The 23,255-nt window shown below is 36.4% G+C and overlaps 2 long non-coding RNA genes across 2 annotated transcripts in view; one reads left to right on the top strand and one right to left on the bottom strand.

Annotated features, from left to right (window-relative positions):
- The first annotated feature begins 1,682 nt into the window (after window positions 1-1,682).
- Window positions 1,683-22,218, top strand: LOC133518414 (uncharacterized). Its single transcript, XR_009799475.1, has 2 exons — window positions 1,683-2,331; window positions 21,965-22,218. It is a non-coding gene; the product is annotated as an uncharacterized LOC133518414 (long non-coding RNA).
- LOC133518415 (uncharacterized) overlaps window positions 18,435-23,255 on the bottom strand; it is a 166,220-nt gene continuing 161,399 nt past the window's right edge. Inside the window, exon 2 of the long non-coding RNA XR_009799476.1 lies at window positions 18,435-20,079. This is a non-coding gene — a long non-coding RNA (uncharacterized LOC133518415). The remainder of the gene's footprint in view (window positions 20,080-23,255) is intronic.

The raw sequence follows: 23,255 nt of genomic DNA, 5'->3' as shown, positions 1-23,255 counted from the left end.
TTTTTTCTTTTTTTACGATAAGCAATTTAAATTTGGTTTTAAATGGATTTGTTGTACGATTTCCATTCTGCTATTTAACTTCTCATTCCATAAATAGCGATAGTTTTACCTAAATTGTTAATTGAAAGTACCCTCAATAAATACTTTAAAAGTATATACTTAGTCATATTTTTTTAAATGCACTTGTATTTTACTTTAAAAAGAAAGTAGAGTGTTTTACTCGGGTGAAAGGCACCATTTCAGTCTCGGAATATTGACAGACAGGCTGGGTACCTTTCATCCCTTGCTTAACAATCTACTATACTTACCTAGTATCTATATATATATAGTTTAGTTCCTATCTCTCATCTCTATTTATAGTAAATGTTACATGCATTAATTTGGAACTAGGTCAATTTGCGTAAAATGGTGTAGGTAGGTACGTATATGCAAGGCACTCTATTTCAAACATTTGAGATTACGTGTTCGATTTCGATAAACTGTTTAGAAACGTGTTGAAGTTTTAATAATCTGCAGCCTAGTCGATCAATCCAATTCACTGTAATTAGAGAGGTGATGTCTAAGAAAAAAACGTGCCCCTTAGTTTGACATCCAAAACAGATGGCGCTGTACTGCGCCATATATTTTGCAGTCACTGAACTGTCAAACGTCAACTTTGACGATCAGTCACCGCAAAATATATGGAGGTAAATGAGATGGCGCTGTACAGGCGCCATCTCATTTACCTGTCAAATTAGAAGCACGAAATCGTCGTAGATTTGACACGTCTTACTCAAACAATGTATTTTTGATTAAACCAACTAAGGCGGTGGTCTCGAGTCCAAATCTCGGTAAAAGTACCCAAAGGTTAGCTGGATGATATACCTTATGGATGGATGATAATTTCCTCTGTATACCTCTATTTCTGTAAATTTAACATAAACAAGGCAAATTATATAATATAACAAAAACATAGAAAGTATAAAGTGTTGATGGTGGCTTCCAGCTCTGATCTTACGATGAGACCATCAAGTGAGAGGAATCACGGAAGGTAACTGACAAGAAGAAAGACATAAAATAGCATAGAGTGAACAAATTGTTAAATAGGAAAAAGTTATACAGCAAGAAGATACAACATAACGACTAAATTAAATAAGGATTATTTCTATAAATCAAGCATCGTACACATAATACAGTATCGGTCCGGTCCAACCATACCTTGGCTGAACATTACAGCTGCATACGCAACAAGCGAATACTGGGGGCCTACCACGAAAATCAAAATTGGCAAATTGCGGGGACCTTTCTCTTTTACTCTCACTTAGACGTAATTAGAGTGACAGAGAAAAATGCCCGCAACTGACTAAGTATAAATCGATTTTCGCGGTTATTAGGCGTACTACTAACTATCACAACTACTCTGGGCCTACAGCGAAAGAAGTCGCATATTGCGGGGATCTTTCTCTTTTACTCCAATGAAGGCGTAATTAGAATGGCAGAGAAAAATGCTCGCAATTTGCGAACTTCAATTTTTGTGGTTATAGGCCAGTACTACTATTACCTACCTAATACCACAATACCTATTCACAACGTTAAACCTTATTGAGCTTACCTTAATCTTATTTCCATTCATTCATCCATTCGGACCTAGATGTCATTTAATCACCATTTAAAAATACTTACAAGGTACAAAACAGGGCAAATTAAATAAAACCTTGTAATAATTAGGTAAGGTCAATGTGGTGGAACCATCTACATACTGGTATAAGAGAAAACAGGTTACTTACAGAAGGTTGGTAGAGCAGAAGGATTAAAGCTCTAGCTGTCTGTCTGATATATGTGTCTGAGCGACGTACGTATATTGTTTGGTATTAACTCGGGTGAAAGGCATCAATTCAGCCTCGGACTATTGACTACCAAATTACCTCGACGAAAGTGAATTTCATCCCTTGGTCAACAATCTACTAGGTATATTGACTTTTGTGGCATTTTTTTTTTTCTTTGGTAGACTTTTTTAAACTGTTTTAAACTCACATCTCTCTTCGTACGCGATACGCTTTTTCTTTCGTTTGATTAAACTCAATTAAACAAAACTTAATTTTAACCTAACTTAACCCAATCGCATCAAAATGAAAATAACGTCGCTGTCCTTACGTATTTATAACTTGGTCGTGGGCGGCGCGGCGTATCGTCCAGTGTCCAGTGGATTAGTCCAGCGACCAGTTGCCCAGTGAGTCCAGTTGACCGTCGCCATGCCGAACGCGGAGACCACGAACCTCATCGCTACTTACCTCATTCTGGTATTGCTCTTAGCAAGCCTGTGGCTATTGTACTCTGGATTATTCTAAAACTGTAAGTACTTTTTTTATCTTGTCGCGTAAAGTCATTTTTAGGGGTGCCAAAAAGGTAAAAACCGGACAAGTGTGAGTCGGACTCGCCTATCGAGGGTTCCGTACTTTTTAGTATTTGTTGTTATAGCGGCAACAGAAATACATCAACTGTCTATAACAGTTCGTGAGATACAGCCTGGTTACAGACGGACAGGCAGACGGACGGACAGCGGAGTCTTAGTAATAGGGTCCCGTTTTACCCTTAAGGTACGGAAGCCTTAAAATGCTACTCTGTCTGTCTACCACATCGCTAAATATGTATCTCTAGTTAGTTCAGATATTTGTTAACACTTTGGCCGCTCCGATATCTGATGGCTACTTAGCTACTGGCTAGTGGCTAGCTAGCATATGGTTTAGTGTCTGACCGAGTTTCGGCTTCGGTTTCGCAGAAGGTTCGTTTTCTACCAAAAAAAAAACCTTTTAGCCGCAGTGGAACTGTATTATAGGTGGTGTCCCACGAAAGTTTGAGTTTCGGAAGGATTTAGCATACAAGTCATGTTTCGGCCAAAAATTCGGTTTCGCGGCCGAAACTAAAACAAAAGCGGATCTCCGATTTTCATTTCGATATAAAAATAAAAATTAAATAAAATAAAAATAGTTTATTTACCAAAAATTTTACAAGATTTCCTTAACCTATGACTGCCACACTAGGCTAAGCCTGTGTTGTGGAGTCAGATTGGATATCAGCCAAATATCTTATTTTAACTTATAAACGAAATACACTCTGGAATACTAATATGCCATCGAAAAGCTTACAAAATTGCGAAATGTCCACTTGAAATAACTTCAAAAACTTCCTATATATTTTTTTCGGTATAGGAATTTCCTATTTCCAAATTTTCGTTTGTTACCTGTTTTTTTTTTTCTGGCGTTTCGGAAAACTTTTCTAACTTCTTGCAACTACTCTAACCATGCAGAAAGCAGGTGTCCGACCGACCGAAGTACCTAGGTTTTAAATGGGTGGCAAGTAGGCAAGACCATGTGAGCTCTGTTACAAAAGTAAGTTTTTTGTACCGAACCTAACTAACAAACTTCTGGAACTCAAAGAAAACAATACCACCTGTAATAGTATTTTTTTTTCATTCATTTCATCAGTTTTCGTTTTATTTGACATAGGATAATCAAGCTACCTATATGCCAAACCCGGAGGCCACAACATCAACACCACTTATTTCATTTTAGTTCCTTCGTGCTTGCTTAACTCGGAATTGTGATAAAAACCGGTGTTCTACAGACAATAAACACAATTAAAATTATGAAAACTATAAGTTCCTTTAAAAAAAAAACATATTTCCATGTACACTTTTTCTATTATAAGATTATTCTAAAGGCTTTTGAAACTACGTAACTTACAAAATAACATAGGAGGTACTTCTTCAGTTGGATTCTTCAATACTACAATGGCATTGTCTTCGGATTGAGGTATATAAGGTTAGGTAAAATAGGTACTAAACTAATAGTGGTACACTGACGATAATATTTGTAGTGCTGACAAGATTCAAACATATAACATTCAAAAAGCGAAACGAGGGACTACACATTTATAATGATAAATATAAGACTAAGTTCATATTGGGCCACAAATGCCTAGTTAAGATAAGATGAACTTTGAGGAAGTACGTAATGCTTCATAACAGTAAGTTTACTTTTAGTTTCAAATTTGCACGGGTATTGTTGAAAATGTCAACCGAGACTAGGTCGTTATTGTACATTTGACACATTCTGCGAAGTGGGGCGCGGACTCCCAGTTCCATTTAATTGCATAGGTGCAATGATTTGAGCACACCATTTAGTAGGGAGAGGGAACTTTGCCCGTTATAATAACTCTCTCCAGGCTATCCGGGGGGCGACGTGAGAGACGTCCGAAGTATATGAGAATTAGGTCCTGAGCTACAACCGCGAAAATCGAAGTTCGTCAATTGCGGGCCATTTTTCCTTGACACTCTAATTACGTCTTAGTGAGAGTAAAAGAGAAAGATCCCCGAAATTTGTGACATTCGGTTTTCGCGGTAGGCCCCCTGGCATATCGTTGACAACCGGCGTTTTATGCGTAGCTCATCCAAGTAGGTAACTTATGGGTAACTTATTACTTTTCCATGTTCGATTATTTATAATGGTTTTTATTACTCGAAGGGCCACGTGCACGTTAAAAGGTTAGCCAACTAATTTGGAGTTAACTGTTTAAAGTTGAACTCGGAGTAACAGTACAGTTTAACCCTGCAAAAACGGTTAACCGGCAAGTTAGTTAGCTAACGCTGGAACGCGCAAGTAGCCCTAACACAAATTTTTAATAGATGTTTTAAGCTTTAATAAGTTTTTGGCAAAAAGTTCATTTTTGGTACAAGCTTTTATCGCTGACTGTACTTTTTTTCCACAGGCAACTAATACTCATCGAGACAATTAGGTTGCGTTTTTTTATCACAGAGTTCCTATGGCTACCTCCTGTCTCCATCATCAGATCAGCTTGATGGTACCATAATATTTCATTGTCACCCGACTTACATATGTATGCAAATTTTCATCTTAATCGGAAACCGGGAAGTGGGTCAAATTTAACTTGCAAGATTATTTTTTATATTTAAATATTTATAAATATTTATATATTATATATATCATTGTCTAAGTACCCACAACACAAGCCTTATTGAGCTTACTGTGGGACTTAGTCAATTTGTGTAATAATGTCATATAATATTTATTTTATTTATTTAAGATTCCAGGACATACATACAAAGCAAGCAACAAAGATACATACACGTGAAGTTAAATAAAAGCTTGTAAAAACGTTTGAATATTTACAATCTCTTCAAACACATGCTCTCAATTAAATATTATTTTTATTTGTCCAAAAGCTTTAAATCACGGAATTAAACAAAATAAATGAAAACATAACAGCGGCATAAACAAGTCAGATTCCGTCGAGGTCGTACATCGGCGTAAACATCAGAATGCTGGCATCGATTCAAAATGACACAAATATTGTATTGATCTACGACAAAGTCGATAAATAGATTATTTCTGTACAAATGTGAGACAAAATAACACAAACACCAAAGCCATTATGGTGAGGGATATATATAATAAAAACCGGCCAAGAGCATATCGGGCCATGCTTAGAGTAGGGTTCCGTAGTTACTTTTCCGTCATAATAAGCTAAACTGGAGCTTAAAGTATAGGAGATTATTAACCAAGGGATGAACTGTGGATATTACGTCTTTTTACTATGAAGGGGAAACTTTTTGCGATAACTCAAAAACAGCTAAACTGATCATGTCCGCTATAGTTTTCATTTAATGTCTTTCTTAAGCTCTACTTCCTCGATTTTTTTCATATTTTTTTGACCTATGGTTCAAAAGTTAGAGGGGGGGAGCACATTTTTTTTTCTTTCGGAGCGATTATCTCCGAATATATTTTTTTTATCAAAAAATGTTTGTTGAACACCCCTAATAGTTTTGAAAGACCTTTCAAACGATATCCCACACTGTAAGGTTGAAGCAAAAATAAATTTCACCCCTACTTTACGTGTAGGGGAGGTACCCTAAAAAAAATAGATTTTATTCAACGACTTTGTCAGCTTTATTGATTTATATATCCGTGCCAAATTTCAGCTTTCTAGCACTAACGACCACAAAGCTAAGCCTCGGACAGACAGACAGACAGAAAGACGGACATGGTGAAACTATAAGGGTTCCTAGTTGACTACGGAACCCTAAAAAGCGCTACAAATTTTCAAAAAACTGTTGGCTGAACCTGCAGCACTAAATAACTTCTAAATATTTCGGCTAGCTGTCAGATGTCCCGGTCATTAGCTTTTCCTTACGTCAGTAAATTTTGCGGCTGTGTAAACATAATGTTGGGATGGGCTAGCGGCTAGGTTTCTAATTATTTTGACACACCTCTTTGGCAACTAGCGTGAAGCGAAATCTTTGCCAGAATGCTGCGGTGTTTGTGCACGCCATAATGTCGTCACAATGGTAATAAACGTACGACAAATATAAACAACTTAGTGGTTCCATTAGCCGTAGAGTGCGCATGGTTTTGCTATTTATGAAATAAATTAAAAACTGGCTCATTAAAAAATATTATTATCGAACCTGTTCACATAATTTCATTAGAATCGGTTAATAATTGCGACTAATACAGAACAACAGCCGGACGACAATAGTTATTGTTTTACAATTTGTATTGTTTAACCTCTCGTGTTAAATATTGATAACCAAGCAAGTGAAAGATTTCAAAATTGAACCACGAGCGAGTGGTTCCATGAAATGGAATCTTGAGGGTTGCGAGAGGGTGAAGTGGGTGTGAGTGCGAGAGGATGAGCGGCTAACCAAGTTTTGCTCCCGAGTGAACACACAAAGTTTTCACTACACCAACCCGAAGAAAATATTAAGTAGCTGTAAGATATCAAACAAAATCAAATCCAAATGAACATCATCAAATATTTATCAAAGTCAATCCTGCCAGCTAACGTAAGGAAACAACTAAAAATTTGCATCAAATTATTTTGCCCCACATGTGTATAAAATGCAACTTTCTCATTAGTTTTTGAACAATCAAGAGGGCCTTTACCAGCTGGTGTGGTAAAAAAGTTGTTGTTTAACCGCTCGTGCTAATATTCAAGGCACGAAGATTAAACAAACTTTGCCTCCGAGTGAAACACAACAACCACACCAACGTGAGGAAAATACTAACTATGAAATACCATAAAAATAAATCAAATACAAAGTTCATTTAACTTAATTAAAAATGTATCATCCAAAATCATCATTTCAAAGTCAATTCTACCAGCTAACATAAGGAAACAACTCAAAATTCGCATCAGATTACTTTGCCCCACATGTGGATAAAATGCAACTTTCTTTTCAGTTTTTGAACAATCAATAGGGCCTTTACCACCTGATGTGGTGAAAAAACATTTTTTCCTAAGCTGAAACGTGTGACTAGCCATATGCCTATTTCGTAATATTGGCCTTGGTTTTATATTAAAACACATAGAAAATAATGAAAAACTACAGTACTCTTCGTTTGCATCTTTCAGTCATGATTTCACTCCGTATTCTAACAATTACAACTTGAAGGACACGTTTCCGTATTTTACCACTTGTGATTTCGATTAAATACATAACACTCAGTGAATTTTCATTTTTTTATTTATTTTAAAATGCTGCGAAGAATGATAATAATCAATTGAAGTTAACCTAGAATAAATGCATAATTATTGGTGTAATAAAGAACATTGAGTTACTAACTTAATAATAAACGTAAAATATTACAATACAGACGTTATTTTCAGAAAACAAAACTATAATACCTGAAGTTAAATAATAATGTTAGCATATTCATGCTTGATAGGTTTTGAAACGTTTCATTTTATCATTTTTTTGGTCTACTTAAACTGACTACCAAGCGAATCCTGTCGTTGTGTGCGTAAAAAAACATTGTGTCGCTATTATGTCGCCGTTGTGTCGCTACTATGTCGCCGTTGTGTCGCTACTATGTCGCCGTTGTGTCGCTACTATGTCGCCGTTGTGTCGCTACTATGTCGCCGTTGTGTCGCTACTATGTCGCCGTTGTGTCGCTATTATGTCGCCGTTGTGTCGCTATTATGTCGCCGTTATGTCGCTATTATGTCGCCGATATGTCGCTATTATGTCGCCGTTGTGTCGCTATTATGTCGCTATTATGTCGCCAATATGTGGCTATTATGTCGCTAGTCGCCAATATGTCGCTATTATGTCGCTAGTCGCCGTTATGTCGCTGTTATGTCGCTATTAAAGTATATAAAAGGGCCGGAAAGTACGGAGGGATTATTATTCATTCTTTAACCATCGGACTGGCGGTATCTCTGGCTTTGAGTAAGTAAAGTTTCTCTACTATTCCTTCTATTTGTTTGTGTTTGCTGGGAATTATCCTGGTAAATTTAAACTTGTAAATTGTGTCTATGTTTGGCATTGCGGGGACAATGTTGTCGTAAAGCTAAGCTTAGGCTATGGTGGAGATTCTTTGCTTCCTTATCTGTGTTACTATATTGTGAGTTTTTTGTTAGTAAAAACTAATTTTGTTATTTTATTGCCTTTCTATGAGGTTAGTTTGTTATTTTATAAAGCCAGATCACTGTTTAGACTAACAGTTTGTCCATCTAATCAGCTGCTCCCTAACGGTGACAAATTGCAGCTGTTTAGAAGTCTTTTGCTCCAAGTTGAGAGGACTTGGCGTCTCTTCTTTACCAACATAAGAGGCGAGCATACTCTCCTTAGTCTCAAGGTCCAGCTGTTAGATGAATGTGAGCGCATAACGTGCGTGCCATTGAGAGTAATCTCAGCTCACTGAAGTCTGCAGTAATTGAGGCTAGGTCTCGTATTAATTATATTTATATATTTCGGTGCTCTGGCTCATGCTAGTGCTGGTCACGGGAGAGCTTCTGTCATGATTGGTAACAAACACATATAGTTTTAGTCATGGCAGGGTATCCCATGTGACTGGTACGGGTGTGTGTGCTAGTGCGCTGATTACCTATAGACATGCTAGGGCGGTCTATTCTCATCCACCGTGCCCACGTGGCGATGAGGAGGGGGCCAATCACACAGACACTAGGGTTTGCTATACCTCGGTTTTGTCGGCCGAATGCTTACAGCTTAGACTTAGGGATACACTTGTGTATGTTCCAAATCACTAGATCAATGGTAAGTACGATCTGTGTTCTGGACATACTAGATTAGGGTCTAAGGGTAGGAATAGGGTAGAGTCACACACACTGTTATAGGGTCTCTCTTAGGTTTGATCTAGAAATTCGATTGGTTGGTGTATATATATATCTTTCAAAAGGTTCTAATGACGTGAAGCTATGGTTTTATAACGTGTACTAATGATAATATTAGGGAAATACTGGTAATGGGTTATAATTACCTAAATCTTCCAGACTGTTACTCTGAGTGGAAAGTTGAGGGTTATCTGTAACATCTTATATCTATTTATTTTCATTTCTGGGTTTTTGGTGTAGAGACGAAGTACTGAGTATTCGATCAGGTCCTAAGGTATTTATATATTCAATCCTTACATATCAAGTTGGGTTTAGGAACACAGACTATTCTGGGATAAAAGAATGGTTTGTTTTAGAGACCCTTTGGCAGGCGAGCGCAGTCCATTGGAATCTTTGAGTGGAATAATACTCACCTTGATAGTTCGATCTCATAAAGTACAGTAATGAGTTAAACTTGTACTTCGTTTATACATTTAAAAGGCCTAGGAATTCAGCCCACTTTTAGCTATGGGGACTGGGATAATGGCTTAGTAGCCTTAGCTTTTGGATATAAAAAGATAAGTAAATGGTGTCTGACGAATACTTATCGCTTCTCTTCGTCAGCCCCTAGGTTTGCATAGGGTTGCGAAGCGTTGGTCATAGCCCGTCTGGCTAATAAGATAGGAGTAGGTGGCCCGATTGATATTGCTAATCGGAGTAAGAGTCTTCAGACCTGCATCTAGCATTAGAGGCAGCACGTGTGATCCATTCACACCTCGTTTAGAAGATAATAGGTAATAATATTCAGTCTTAAAATAATAGTGTGTAAATGGGTTTATCCCAGGAGTGCTGCTTCAATGTTACCCCGAAGACTTAATAGGAGTAGCAGGATTTTACCAAATATATTATTATATTTATATAATCTTATATGCTGCAATAACTAAATATCTTTCTAATGAATGAATAAAAATATATCTTACATTACATCAAAAATCATTGATAGTTTCTGTAACTTAAGGCTATGCCCGTCGTCTACGACCTTGTGCGTGTGGGCGGAGCCTATATCCTTTACCACGACACTGCTCATACCTTGTCGATTGTTATATATTTTCATTCTACTTATAAGGTGTCATATTTAATATAGAAAAGGGTTTGGAATAACATATTCTTACGGTATTTTGCTGAAGGTTGAATCTTAACATAAAATCCTATCGATTACTTCTTATCAACATAATAAATTATTTAGTATAGTAAATTTCCGAGTCTTGGCATCTAGGTAATACTTAATCAGGTAGAATCGGAGTCCAAGATTTAGTTGTTACTCATTAAAGAATCTGGAGTACCGCGGTTCACTTCGAGGGGTCCTAACCTGTAACTAGACGATCACTTGGCCAAATAATTGTTAAGGGAAAATTATTGTTGGGGTAAATTTTAGGGGTAATTTTAAAGGTGGGATTGTTAACGATTAGGTTCAGTATTTTATTAGGTCCGGGGTTGAATAGATGGGGTAGATTTGGGGTGTGGGTGGGGGAAGTTACAAACGGAGACGCTTAGCTCGCGCATTATAAACGCGAGGTTAAAGAAGCTCTTCTACAAACTTTTAATACAAAATGACCCGCGTCACGCGGACCTCCAAGTGGCTATTTTCGTAGCGCTACGCCGTAGCGCGTAGCAGGCATTTATTGGTTCATGAGAATCCTTCGTAGCGGTTAAACACGAAAATCACGTCAATCGGCCCGATTCGAAGAATGATTAAGACACGTTTAAGATCTTGGAAAGATCTTAAAAAGATCGATAACTAAACGACATGTCAAAATTGACGTTTATTTTGATTTCTCTGTGACCCAATAAGATCTCTATATACGATATTTCTAACGTCAAAGTGATATTGGCCCGAATCGACCTGCTTCTGTCAATTATAAGACATACCTACAAAGGATATCTAAATGAGAAATTATCTAAACCAGAAGTTATCTTCATCGTATCACATTCTTCGAATCGGGCCTAGTGGCTCTGTCAGCTGTAGACCTTGCAATAAGCTTAGAAATGTCATCTTCCTCGCGTTGTCCCAGCTTTTTGCCTCGGGTCATGGGAGTCTGGGGTCGGCTTGGCAACTAATCCCAAGAATTGTCGTAGGCACAAATTTTTACGAATACAATTGCCATCTGACCTTCCAACTAGTCCGGTTTCTACACGTTTCCCTGTAAGCGACTGGTAAATATCAAAAAATACTTCGTACAAACTTAAAAAAGTAAAAAATAAAAATACTTACTTCGTAGATTCATTTTATGCCAATTACCGCCATTTTGAACTTTTTTCAAATAACAAAACGACAGAAAAAAATGTAACAACTGAATCTGCTCTCAAAATTTCACGAGAACCTGTTGAGAAATTTCTTATTTAATCGTATGGCATTATATATACATTGAGGGCAACCAGAGTGTAGCCTAGAGGTTGCTAAGCCAGGCAACCAAGTCAGGTGTCACGGTGTTCAGGTCCTCAGCAGGTCCAGGATATGAGTAAAGTGGGCAGCGTTGAAAGATATGTTCGATGGTCTGCTCTTCTGTTGAGAAATGCTTCCTGCAGAGGAAAACATCCGGATCCGGATATATAAAAGCATTTTTGCACAAGCGGAAACGGTAAAAATGCAAAATTTAATTAATAATTACATATGTATATATTTTTTTATGTGAATGCCTCTTTTACTAACATTAGCATATTAAGATTAATTTTATTGTATTATTTTAACGGCACCAATCATGGGACATTTAAGAGAAAACTTGGAGTATTTTTGATATTTCACCGACATCTGTAAAATTTCTACCTTTCTACCACTTTATGCGTTAAAAGTTGAATGTCCTATTCGTACTAAATGTTTTCGATGTATTTAATGAAAGCTACTGCAATTGGTTTCAATATTATTAACAAATTAAAACTATTTTTTGCTCCAATCGTGGGATGTATGGCGCCATTAATTATCAATCTAACAAATATCAATGAAAAATTAAACTTAAGCAGCTTTTTGACTCTTGTTTATGGTAAAATGTTGCCAGCGTTTAAAAACTGACGGTTAATTCTTGTTTTACAAGATTTGTCTGTACCATCCCATTACTGGTGACAGTCCCATCATAGGGGCGTTTACTATACTAACAAATGACGTGGGCTTATTATGTCTGAAGTAAATGATTGATTTAAATTGAAAATGTTTCTTCTTATTCTTCAAGTTTAAACGGAGTTAATGAAAAAGTTGGATGTAGTTAATAAAGCAGAAAGCGTATCATAAAACCGTTTTCGTACGAGTAAAATGTTTACAACTGAGTCCGATTGAATCGTTCGCGTTCTAACGAGCGAGTTTTATTCGGTGTATAAAAATAGTACACAAATATTCCAGATGGTACGTAGGTTCGTACTTTTGCGCGCAGATCACACAGACGTGATATACATATATGTAAAGACGATATATATCATTGACATATATGTAAAGACGGGCACTAAGATAGTGCTGTCACTCACGAATTCGAGTCAATCGTGCAGTCTTACGCAACTAGTTGCGATCAATCGCGCGCGTGATGCGAACTCATCAACCAATCGCGTTGTTATTGTGACGTTAGACGGCACAATTGGCTCGAATTCGTGTGCGTGAGACCGCTGTACTGGCTCCATTCTTATTGAGCGTAAGGCCCGTCCTTAGATATATGTCAATGCGTGCAATCGGTCGGTGTACAACAGGCACAACAGACTAACATACATCGTCATTACATTCACACATACAGATAGGAACTATTTTTCACCACACTAACTCATAAAGGCTCAAATTGCTACTCCCTTGCCCTGTCCGGAATCTGTTTATAATGAAAATTCCTGCAAAAATTTTATTATTTTGCTGCAAATCTACGAATGTCTTTACATACAATACTTGATCTTAGACATAGATACCTATAGAAAAGTTTTATTTAATATCAAATTGATACGTTTGAACAAAAAAATCTTAAAAATACTAAAACAATTTAATAATAAGATACGTTGACTGACATATAAACAGCGTGATGTTAAAAAGGGCCTCGACTCAGCATAAAGTTGCAGTAAATGTACTGCAACGCTGTTTTCAATCGGACCCTAGTAATAAAAACAAAACAAGAAAAAACATTTCATCATCATGTAAACAAGCCACTACAATCACACGCTTTTCGCTGAACTCGCCTCATAAAATATTAAAAACCACGACCAATTAACTGTGTTGTTGCGTCTGTGCCAAACTTCAGTTCGGTAAACATGCCACTCTATCACAAACATTTCATTCAAATAATAACCCTGAAATGACAGTTCAAAATGGCGGATGTAAAAGAACGTTAAATTCCTAGTGATTATTGGTATAGCAGACTAGATTTATGGGCCACTTGGAACTACAATGCAAATAGGTATTTAATTTTTTATTGCTGAAAAGATCAAAGATGCTAAAGCTGTATTTGGGTAGAGTCCGTCTAAACTAACTGTGCGCCGTCTTGAATTAAAAATTCCATAGTTCAAGACGGCGGCTTCTCAGTGCCCGTGACGTCACACGTTGTTAAACGATTGAAAAAGCGAGCGAAGCAAAGTCTTCTTTGTTTGTGGCAAAAACAATTTAGTACATACGGCTGTTCTCTACACATCACATTTTTTTACTGATTCAGGGAACATTTTGTGGAAGTAGATTTCAAATCCTGCGAAAAATATTAAAACAAACTTTCAAAACAATTTAATCAACTACTGGTGTTATGAAACGCGTTGGCCAGAGCCAGAGGGTTTTCATGAATTACGAAATAATACGATGCATTTGTTATGCAATTCGCACTCGACTGTGCTACATCTGACAGAGCTCCAATAATAACTATCTAGTGAAAAATGTTTCATATCTTTATTGCAAACATTTGAAGAGTATAAAAAAAACACTATTTATTTAACAATGTTACGTGATTGTAAACTAATAATTACGCGACCAGACTAATAATTATCGTTTTGAATTCATTTGTCTGTGGAGCCCTTTTTTGGCATCCTAATCGTAAGAATTTGTAGAGGGACTTCCAAAATGGAACAGTGCATCAGGAATGTTCGCCCAAGCGCACCTGGATGATTTTCACGCGATTATGCGTAAAGAAATCATGTCGCTGATGAGTCGCGAACGCGAAAGGGAAAGTCGCAACAGCATTCTGAAGGTGATTGCGGACAGATTTAGCTGCCCCATAATGTAGCATTGGATGGAGCAGGTCAGATCTATTTTGAACTAAGTCAAGTAGGTTTGACTGGAATAATCTTTGTGACTAATAGATTTAAAATTAATTTTACAAACCATATATGGACTTGTAGGTCTGAAATAAAGATACATTTAATTTTATTGAATTTTTGCGAAAGCAACAAACATCTTTACATTAACTTATGGAATATATCTCTCTGTGGTCTCAACTTGTTTTTTTAGCTTTTATTTAGTTTCACCTGTCCCGTTGTCTGTCTGTACTCTGTAATCAAATCTTGTAAGTTAAATTTGACCCACTTCGCAGCTTCCGATGAAGCTGAAAATTTGGAAACATATTTATGTCAGGTTAGTCGGATGACAATACAATATTATGGTACCATGGACCATGGAGCTGATCTGTACCCGTAGTGTAAATTTATTCGATAGCGAAACATGAAGTACGCGTTTGCGTTAAGTGTCATTTTGTACGAGATTTAGAAACAGTACGCCAAACGCGACGTTTTGGTAACTCAAAATCCCATACTAAATGAAACTTAACGCAAACGCGTACGTCACGTTACTAAATCGAATAAATTTACACTAGGGGCTCTGTGATAAAACAACGCAACCTAGGTAATTGTGTTCGGAGATTTAAAATTGTCTCGATGAGTATTAGTTGCCTGTGGAAAGAAAAGTACAGTCAGCGATAAAAGCTTGTAGGTACAGTCAACCAATTTGATTCCTAGGCCACTATAGAACCATGCCATAATGACTTCTACGACAGTGCTTATTGAGTGATGCGTTTCAAATATCTAGTAGTTCAAGCGACAAGGTTCTATAGTGTTCTAGGATTCAAATTGGTTGACTGTACCTAAAAAGGTATTTTTTGCCAAAAACTTATTTTATTTTTCTGTTACAATCCCATTTTGTTTTGCATTACGCACAGTTCAGGAATTCGTGAGTTCACGCATGATTTCAAGCGTGTATAAATATACACCGGGTATTTCCGTCCGACATTCAAGTATCCACATCCACACCTTTACGTTTTGACAAATCACCGCCTGTCAGTCTGACTGTCATTGGAATTCTAGTTCGTTCACTCTTGACTTCCCATTGAGTAATGTATTTAGTTTTTAAGGGGGACTTTAGTTAAAATATTTCACACTAACATTAAATATTAAACACAGGATTTTTTACACAATTTTTATTGAATAAATCGTAAATATGTAGCCTACCTGTACATTTTCAAAAAATGGCTTATCTCAAATATGAGGTACACTTAATGATAAATATCTAGCTTTGTGTGGTAGGGCACAGCCAGTGGATGTCATTCCAGATCTAGAGCAGAGCCCAACTGGAGAAGTACCTCCACCTTACAGAAAACAGCAGCCAAATAACACTAGACCCTACTCATAGTGTTGTGTTCCTGCCGGTGAGTAAGGTTGCCAGAGCTCAATGAGGGGGGGCGGGTTTAGGGTAGGCAACGCGCATGTAACTCCTCTGGAGTTGCAGGCGTACATAGGCTACGGAGACTGCTTACCATCAGGCGGGCCGTATGCTTGTTTGCCACCGACGTAGTATAAAAATAAAAAAATAAATATCTACTGTACCATAATATGTTCTCATAGATAAACTTTCGTTCATTCATTTATCAAAAGTAGCTGATCAGGGGGCAGATTTATGAATGTCGAGCGCTCGATTTCGTCACTCGAAAATCTGTGGAAAACGGCGAATTTATCTTATACCTTTAAATGAGCAATTCTTGTATATATATAAATATATATGTATATTTCCGGGATCTCGGAAACGGCTCTAACGATTTTGCTGAAATTTGGTATATGGGGGTTTTTGGGGGTAAACAATCGATCTAGATTAGTCTTATGTTTGGGAAAACGCGTGTTTTCGAGTTTTCATGCGTTTTTCTTTCGACGCAGAATATGGTCGCTAATTTCGTATTACCGGCCATTGTCCGTCTGGTCCAGCGGGTTAAGACGCGGACTGCTAAACGAGTGTTATGGGTTCGAATCTCGCCCGGTGATTAAATTTTGTTTTTTTTTTTTATATGTTCAAGTTTATATATATTTTTTTAATTTTTATTGTTTTAGACAAGTTTCATTTAGTAAAAAAATGTAGTTAAGATTATCACCTATAGACCACCATATTACAATAAATAGTTATAACCGAGCAAAGCTCGGTCGCCCAGGTACTATTTTTGAAATACGAGCAATAGAAAATTGGGAATATAGTGGTATTGACCATTCGTTTTCAATTCTATTAGTATAATTTAAATGCCTAATAGTGGAGATACATGCATGTATTGGAGAAGCCACACGAAACCGAGCGGTCGAAATTCAAAAATCGGCCCCTAGACTACGCGCCATCGTTCTACAAATCTCATTCCCCTGGCCATACTTATTCGAAAATTACCAGAAGATGCCGCTTTATTAGCATCTCATTTTTGGTGAGTGTGTAAATTGGGCAAAGTTCCATCTACAACCATAACTGCTGAGCGGAATCTCCTGAGAATTTGCGAATTGTATAGCCAGGGGAATGAGATTGCTGCTTGGGCCAGGCAAGGAACCATTCTCTAATAGTTTAATAAAAAGAGATAAGTCTCTACACATAGAAAAATTAGACTGTAATAAATACTTTTGAACTGTAGATATATCTATCTATTTGGAAAAGTATTCCAGGGTGGCAAATATTTAAGGCGCGTCGCGTGAGTCGCGTCCTTTTATCGGCTATTATTTATGCCTTCTTATTAAACCCGATAACTATACATATTATTGAGCTGAAATGATGGTGATGACCGCCTGTTTCTAGAAGAGCACAGTTTGCCAAAAAAAATTTTTTTAATTTGATTTATGATAAACGAAGTTTGTCTCATACTATATATTTGCAAATTTTCTTCAGGAATGTGTGAATTCAGGCACGATTTCATACATTTATAAATAGGTACCTACCTATGAACTTGCGTCTGACATGGCGGTACAATAAGTATAGAGATAGCAGATGACCGAACAAGATGCTCTTATGGAACTTGCAATAGGAATAGCAGAGAAAGTGCTATGATTGTTTGTTCTTGTCACAGTCTCTTTTTTTATTTTTTAGCATATGTAGTTAATCCTACCATATATGCATGTACCCAACTCCTTCACGTCTTAGATAACTCACCACCTGTCAGTCTGGCTGTCACAGGCTGTCATTGGAGTTCTAGTTCGCTCAATTTCGACCACATTTCGACGCGTTCCAGTTGTAGTGATGGGGTTAACGATTGATTGATTCTTTTCATTGAGTAATTATCTAATTTTCTTCTGCAATTACCTATATAGCCTATAAGTACGAGAATTTTCGGACCAAGCTTTCTTTTTTCTTTTCATAATACCCTACATATATGTGCAAGTAATTTTCTAAATCTATAAATTATTTTTCGGTCATTTGTTGTTTTTTTTATACATACTACGTCGGTGTGTTACATGCGCGTTGCATGCCGATTCTAACACTCCACACCCTCGTTGAGCTTTGAGCTCTGACAACTCACTTACTCACGGCAGGAACACAATACCATGAGTAGGCTCTAGTATTATTTGGCTGCGGTTTTCTGTAAGATGAAGGTATTTCCCCAGTTGGGCTCTGCTCTAGATCTGGAATGACATCCGCTGTGCTGTGCCCTACCACACAAAGCGAGATGACATTCACATTGCCCGTACCTCTGGTATCCGATTGAACCGATGGAGTCGGTAGGTAATCTCTGTAATCAGACAAAATAACGCTATATATTTGAGGATTAGGTAATTAATTTAATTACATTATAATTTCCCTCCTAATTACCGCCATTTAGAATCCCATTAGTCATACGCATATTAATTATACAGCGGTACCTGAATTTCGAAAGATCAGACAAGGTGCCAAGTTTCCTGCGATCCTCATTTGTCTCTCGGCGCTAGGGGCCAGAGATATGTTATGAATAGACGTCGCACCGCATTTTATCGATATTAGCTTAACGTTAACTATATACGTATATTTTAAAAGTGAAGATAGCTACCGCAAAATACACAACACGTTCGATATCTTCTTTAATATATTGGTTTATGTTTTTATTTTTTTAAGTACAAAATAAATGTAATAAAGAAATTATGTAAAGATTTGTAATTAAGTTTCATTCTTGAAATTTCTCGGTAATTACCAGCAAGTAGTATTTACATCTCTTAATTATTAATCTATGACTAACTTATCGATATCAGAATTACCGATGTTTAATTTTTTTAAAGACTCGTTTTTGCCACAAAAACTTATGTCTGTTGATAAATCACATAGTTAGGTAACGTGTATAACGAAGTCAGCCATATTCGTATTTGTATGACTAATTTACAAGTTTTGGCTGATCTACTAAAAAAATTATGTGCCAGTGAGTGACAAATAGTAAATCAAACTGACATGTGTATGTCGTTTCTGAAAGTTAAAATAAACATACAGGAGCGTTTAATACAGACATGATATCACGTTAGTAACGCATCAAAAATAACGAGAAAACGTAATATTACGACATTTAATTTGAAGTATAAAAATGTTTGCAGCTTTATCCGCGTCAAAGTGTGGCAGAAATAGTTTTCGCTGTTATAACAGTTATTTTTGTGACATTTTAACGCGTCTTGTCTTCAACAGTAGCATTACTTTTCTTTATTACCTAGTTTATTTTATAATTCGTTCACTCGCACGTTTTTTACCTACTCCACGAAAAAAGAACGGTTTTCTGAATATTTTGGAATAAACTTCTGTTTATTAGTTCGTAGAATGCACAATAAAACGTATTTGGAGCTATACTTCGTTATTTTTACATCAGTACCCCTAGTGTAAATAAATTCGATTTCGAAACGTGACGTACGCGTTTGCGTTTAGTCTCATTTATATAGATTTAGAAAGAGCGCGCCAAGCGGGACGTTTTGGAAACTCAAAATCCTATACAAAATGAGACTTAACGCAAACGCGTTCGTCACGTTATGATGTCGATTAAATTTACACTAGGGGTACAGAAAGAACTCCACAGAAGTAAGCATGCAGATTTTGACAAGCTCTCGAATTCATAATATTAATGGAAATATCGAATGTAGCATGGACAATATTTACAATTTACTTCGAAAGAATATCGCAAAATGTGCTTGAATTGGAACCAAACGTTCTTTCTTATGCTAAAAAAAGAAATAGATAAAATAAAGAAAATACAAAATTCATGGAAATATGTGACCGCGGCCGGCAAAACGTCCCACTTTGTCGCTTGCCATAAGGATTTGCTTGTATCTTTATCACAGATATCTTTATACGAATAACTCAACAAAGTGGGACGTCACGTCACATATTTCCATGAATTTTGTATTTTCTTTATTTTATCTATTTCTTGTCAAACATATGTTTGGCAGATGAGGGCCTATCGCAAACATCGGATATTTATATTTCGTCATTCATTTTAGGGTCAAATACATTTCAGAACAAAGTATCTTCTCTACAAAATATTTGCTTGCACAAAATAATAAAAATTAACGACCCAGAAGCATGTAACTATGTCATATTGTAAGGATGCATCGTAAATTTAGTATTTTATTCTCTTATGCGTATATGTACAGTCAAGTGTAAAAATATGGGTGTACCTACACATCTTACTCAAAAATATATCCCATAGCATCTTATTCCAGTGTAATAAGAGCGTAGTACCATATTTATGAGACGATTATTTCGATACATATTTTTGCACTTGACTGTACCTACAGGAAAGACGCAAACGGCTTAAGCATATCGTTTAATTCATTTATTTATTTCTATAACAATATGATATTGTGTTAGAAAAAATCTTATAAACTAATATTGTATGTCAATAAAATAAATTTCTAAAAATACACTTAAACCACCAAAAACAAAAAACATATAAAATAATAAAAATGTCATAATTAATAGTGCATTAGTTACATGCATCAAAATTATTGTGTAAAAATCAGTTTGCAAAGGTCTGGTTATTGCTGTAAACTGCATACAATAAAATTTGTCTGGTTGGTCTCTAAATTTAGCTCGAATATGTATCTGTACAAGCGTTGATACAAATGACGAAATTTCTATTTTTGAGGTTCCCGGCATCCCCCGGTTACGTCCTCGAGCTTTTGCTAAACCTTATATATTTCGTTATATTTTTCATGAAAACCATGTTTTTGCGGTTTTTAGGGTTTCGTAATGACTACAACGTAGTCACCTAATAAGTAGAAACCATTATAGTTTCGTCATCGCCATGTCCGTCGTCCGTCGGCCGGTTTTGCTCCGTGATCGTTAGTGCTAGGAAGCTGCAATTTGGCATGAATATATTAATCATACATGGCGACTGAACGGTAAAATAAAAACTAATAAAAATGCCCCTAAAAGGATCCCCACTATTTTTGTTACATCATGTATAGTAATTTATACACCGTGGCCCAACTAAACCCGACAGATTTTAAAGGTATTTTCCTACTCCTCTACTGTTATCTGTCATTTATGCATTCATTAACACGAATATAAGAACATACATAAAAGATTTCAAGAAAAGTCTATATTGTCTATTCCTCATAAAAGCTCTTGTGCTTTTATAAGCTATAACGTTACTGCGATTAATGGCTACCAACCTAACAAAACCAAAACGAATACAGTTTTAAACTAAGTGCATTGCTGCCAACTTACAAAATATTCATTTGGTTGCATAGTAAAAATAATTACTTCATAAGTCAGAAACACGCATGTGACACCCGTAATATAGCAACACCCATAGACTACGAAGACAGCTTAGCGTTGCTTATTAGTCTCCGTAGGCTACGGTGGCCAAAATTGAGAAAAAACTGTCCAAAAAATTAGTTTAGCAAGTAGCAAGTACCAGGGCCTCATGAGTTACGAGGAGGTGTCGCCGACCGACCGGCCGCGGCCCGGGGCGGGCCGGGCGCGTAACAAGGTATGCTCGCGCGTCTTGGCTATATACTTTTGCTGTAATTTGTTTACCTAAATTAAGATTTATTTTTGTTGACTCGTAGGAAAAATATTGTATGCAACGTTGTATAAGTAGGTCAAAAAATTCTCGTGGCGTATTCCTTTACAATGTTCGCCTACGCCTTCGGCTCCGGCTCACATTGTAACTCACGCCACTCGCCTTTTTTGATCCTTCTTATACAACTGTTGCATAAAATACTATTAGAGACTAAAATGTCATACAAAGTTTTCTGAAATCGATCTTGTTTTAGAGATAGTGACAATTTTTGTGAATATTTGTTTCAGTTATTAGGTTATAACTTAGCGTAAAACGCCTGTTTAGCTGTGGTGCTGTCACTATGTGACTTGATTTAGACAATACCTACTGACAGTTTTAAAGTAAACTCGCATTTTTTTTCTGTAAATAAAAAAAAACTTCACTATTCGCCTTGGTTTAAAAATAAATAATGTGTCGTGTGCAAAAAGACAAATAAAAAATTTTTCGCCAAAAAAAAATTATTTTAGCAAATTTTGTCAAAACTCATTTAATTTTTTTTGCTCCTTATGACCTAAGGAATGCGTGGTTAAAATTTGTCGGATTTAATTCGCCCACGGTGTATATTTATTCAGAATATTTTACTTAACATTACTTTTCCATCTTTACAGATGTTCGGCTCACAAGCAAGATGAGGGGCGGCTAACTTTAAGAAACCGTAATCGTAATAAGTTAAGTTAAGCAATATAAGCATTTAGAAAGAAAAATTAAGATGACAGAAGATCAGAGGGATGGCACCAACGGGAGAGAAGTGCAGGGCATTCCAAATAACACGTAAAGAGAGAAAGACATCACAACTTTACGAAAGAAAACTCCGATTTTGTTAGGAACGAGATTTGTAATAAAGTTTTTTAATAAATGTGAATTTTGTTTGTTTTCTTCATGTCTGTCCAAGGAGCCTAGGTAAGACGACAATTGTATATCGATAAACACTTGACGAAAAGTAAAACTGTAGGTATTGGGCTGACGGATGATAGATGCTATGAACTGCAGGCACCTATACTCATTTCCGAACCTGGGCTATAACCGCAAAAATCGAAGTTCGTCAATTGCGGGCATTTTTCTCTGTCACTCTAATTACGTCTTAGTGAGAGTAAAAGAGAAAGATCCCCCGCAATTTGCGAATTTCGATTTTCCCTGGAATAACTCAAGACACTAAAAGTGACGTAGCAAAATATTTTATCGACAATTGAATATATCGATGTTTAGGTACTGTCAACATCTAAATAAATATATTCAAATTCTAAAGAGGTGTTTTTTGGAAGAATTTATTTTATTTTTTAACCAGGTCAGTATTTCCATATTGGCACTAAATGTTTTATTTTTACTTAATCGTTATTTATTATTTCTTAAACATTACTCCATCTTCATTTTATTGCTTAAAGTGCATAAAAAGTGAAATTTACCTGAAGTCGTAAAAATACCATTAGGTACATAAACCATTTCAAGACAAACATTATTTAATTTGTAAAATACGCCTGGCTGCGTAGACAAGATGCCAATCGTTCACGCTCCGTACCGTAGCGTAGTTATCTCTCTCTATCACTCTTCCATATTAGTGTGACACAGACAGTTGCGTTTCGTTCGCTAGGAAGCGTTAACGATTCGCATCTTGTCTACGCAGCCTGAAAGGAGTTCTTTATCAATACCATTTCGAGAATTGGGTACATGTTGAATATTATAGCAAAATTTTATTTAATGGATAGAAAATGAGCCATCCATTATAAAAAAGTGGAATTTTAAAATTTATATTGAGATTATAAAAAAATACAAGGCTCCAAAGTCAAAAAAAAAACTTTCATAAATAGAAAAAAATATGGTACCATTCGATTCCTTACATTTTATTGAAAAATAAATTGTATGACGTCCAAACACATAAACGCAATACTTCAGGGTCAAAAT

The sequence above is a fragment of the Cydia pomonella genome, chromosome 5 (assembly GCF_033807575.1).
Source record: "Cydia pomonella isolate Wapato2018A chromosome 5, ilCydPomo1, whole genome shotgun sequence".
Taxonomy (NCBI): domain Eukaryota; kingdom Metazoa; phylum Arthropoda; class Insecta; order Lepidoptera; family Tortricidae; genus Cydia; species Cydia pomonella.
Note: the sequence above shows the minus strand (reverse complement) of the source record. Positions and strands in the feature narration are given on the sequence as shown.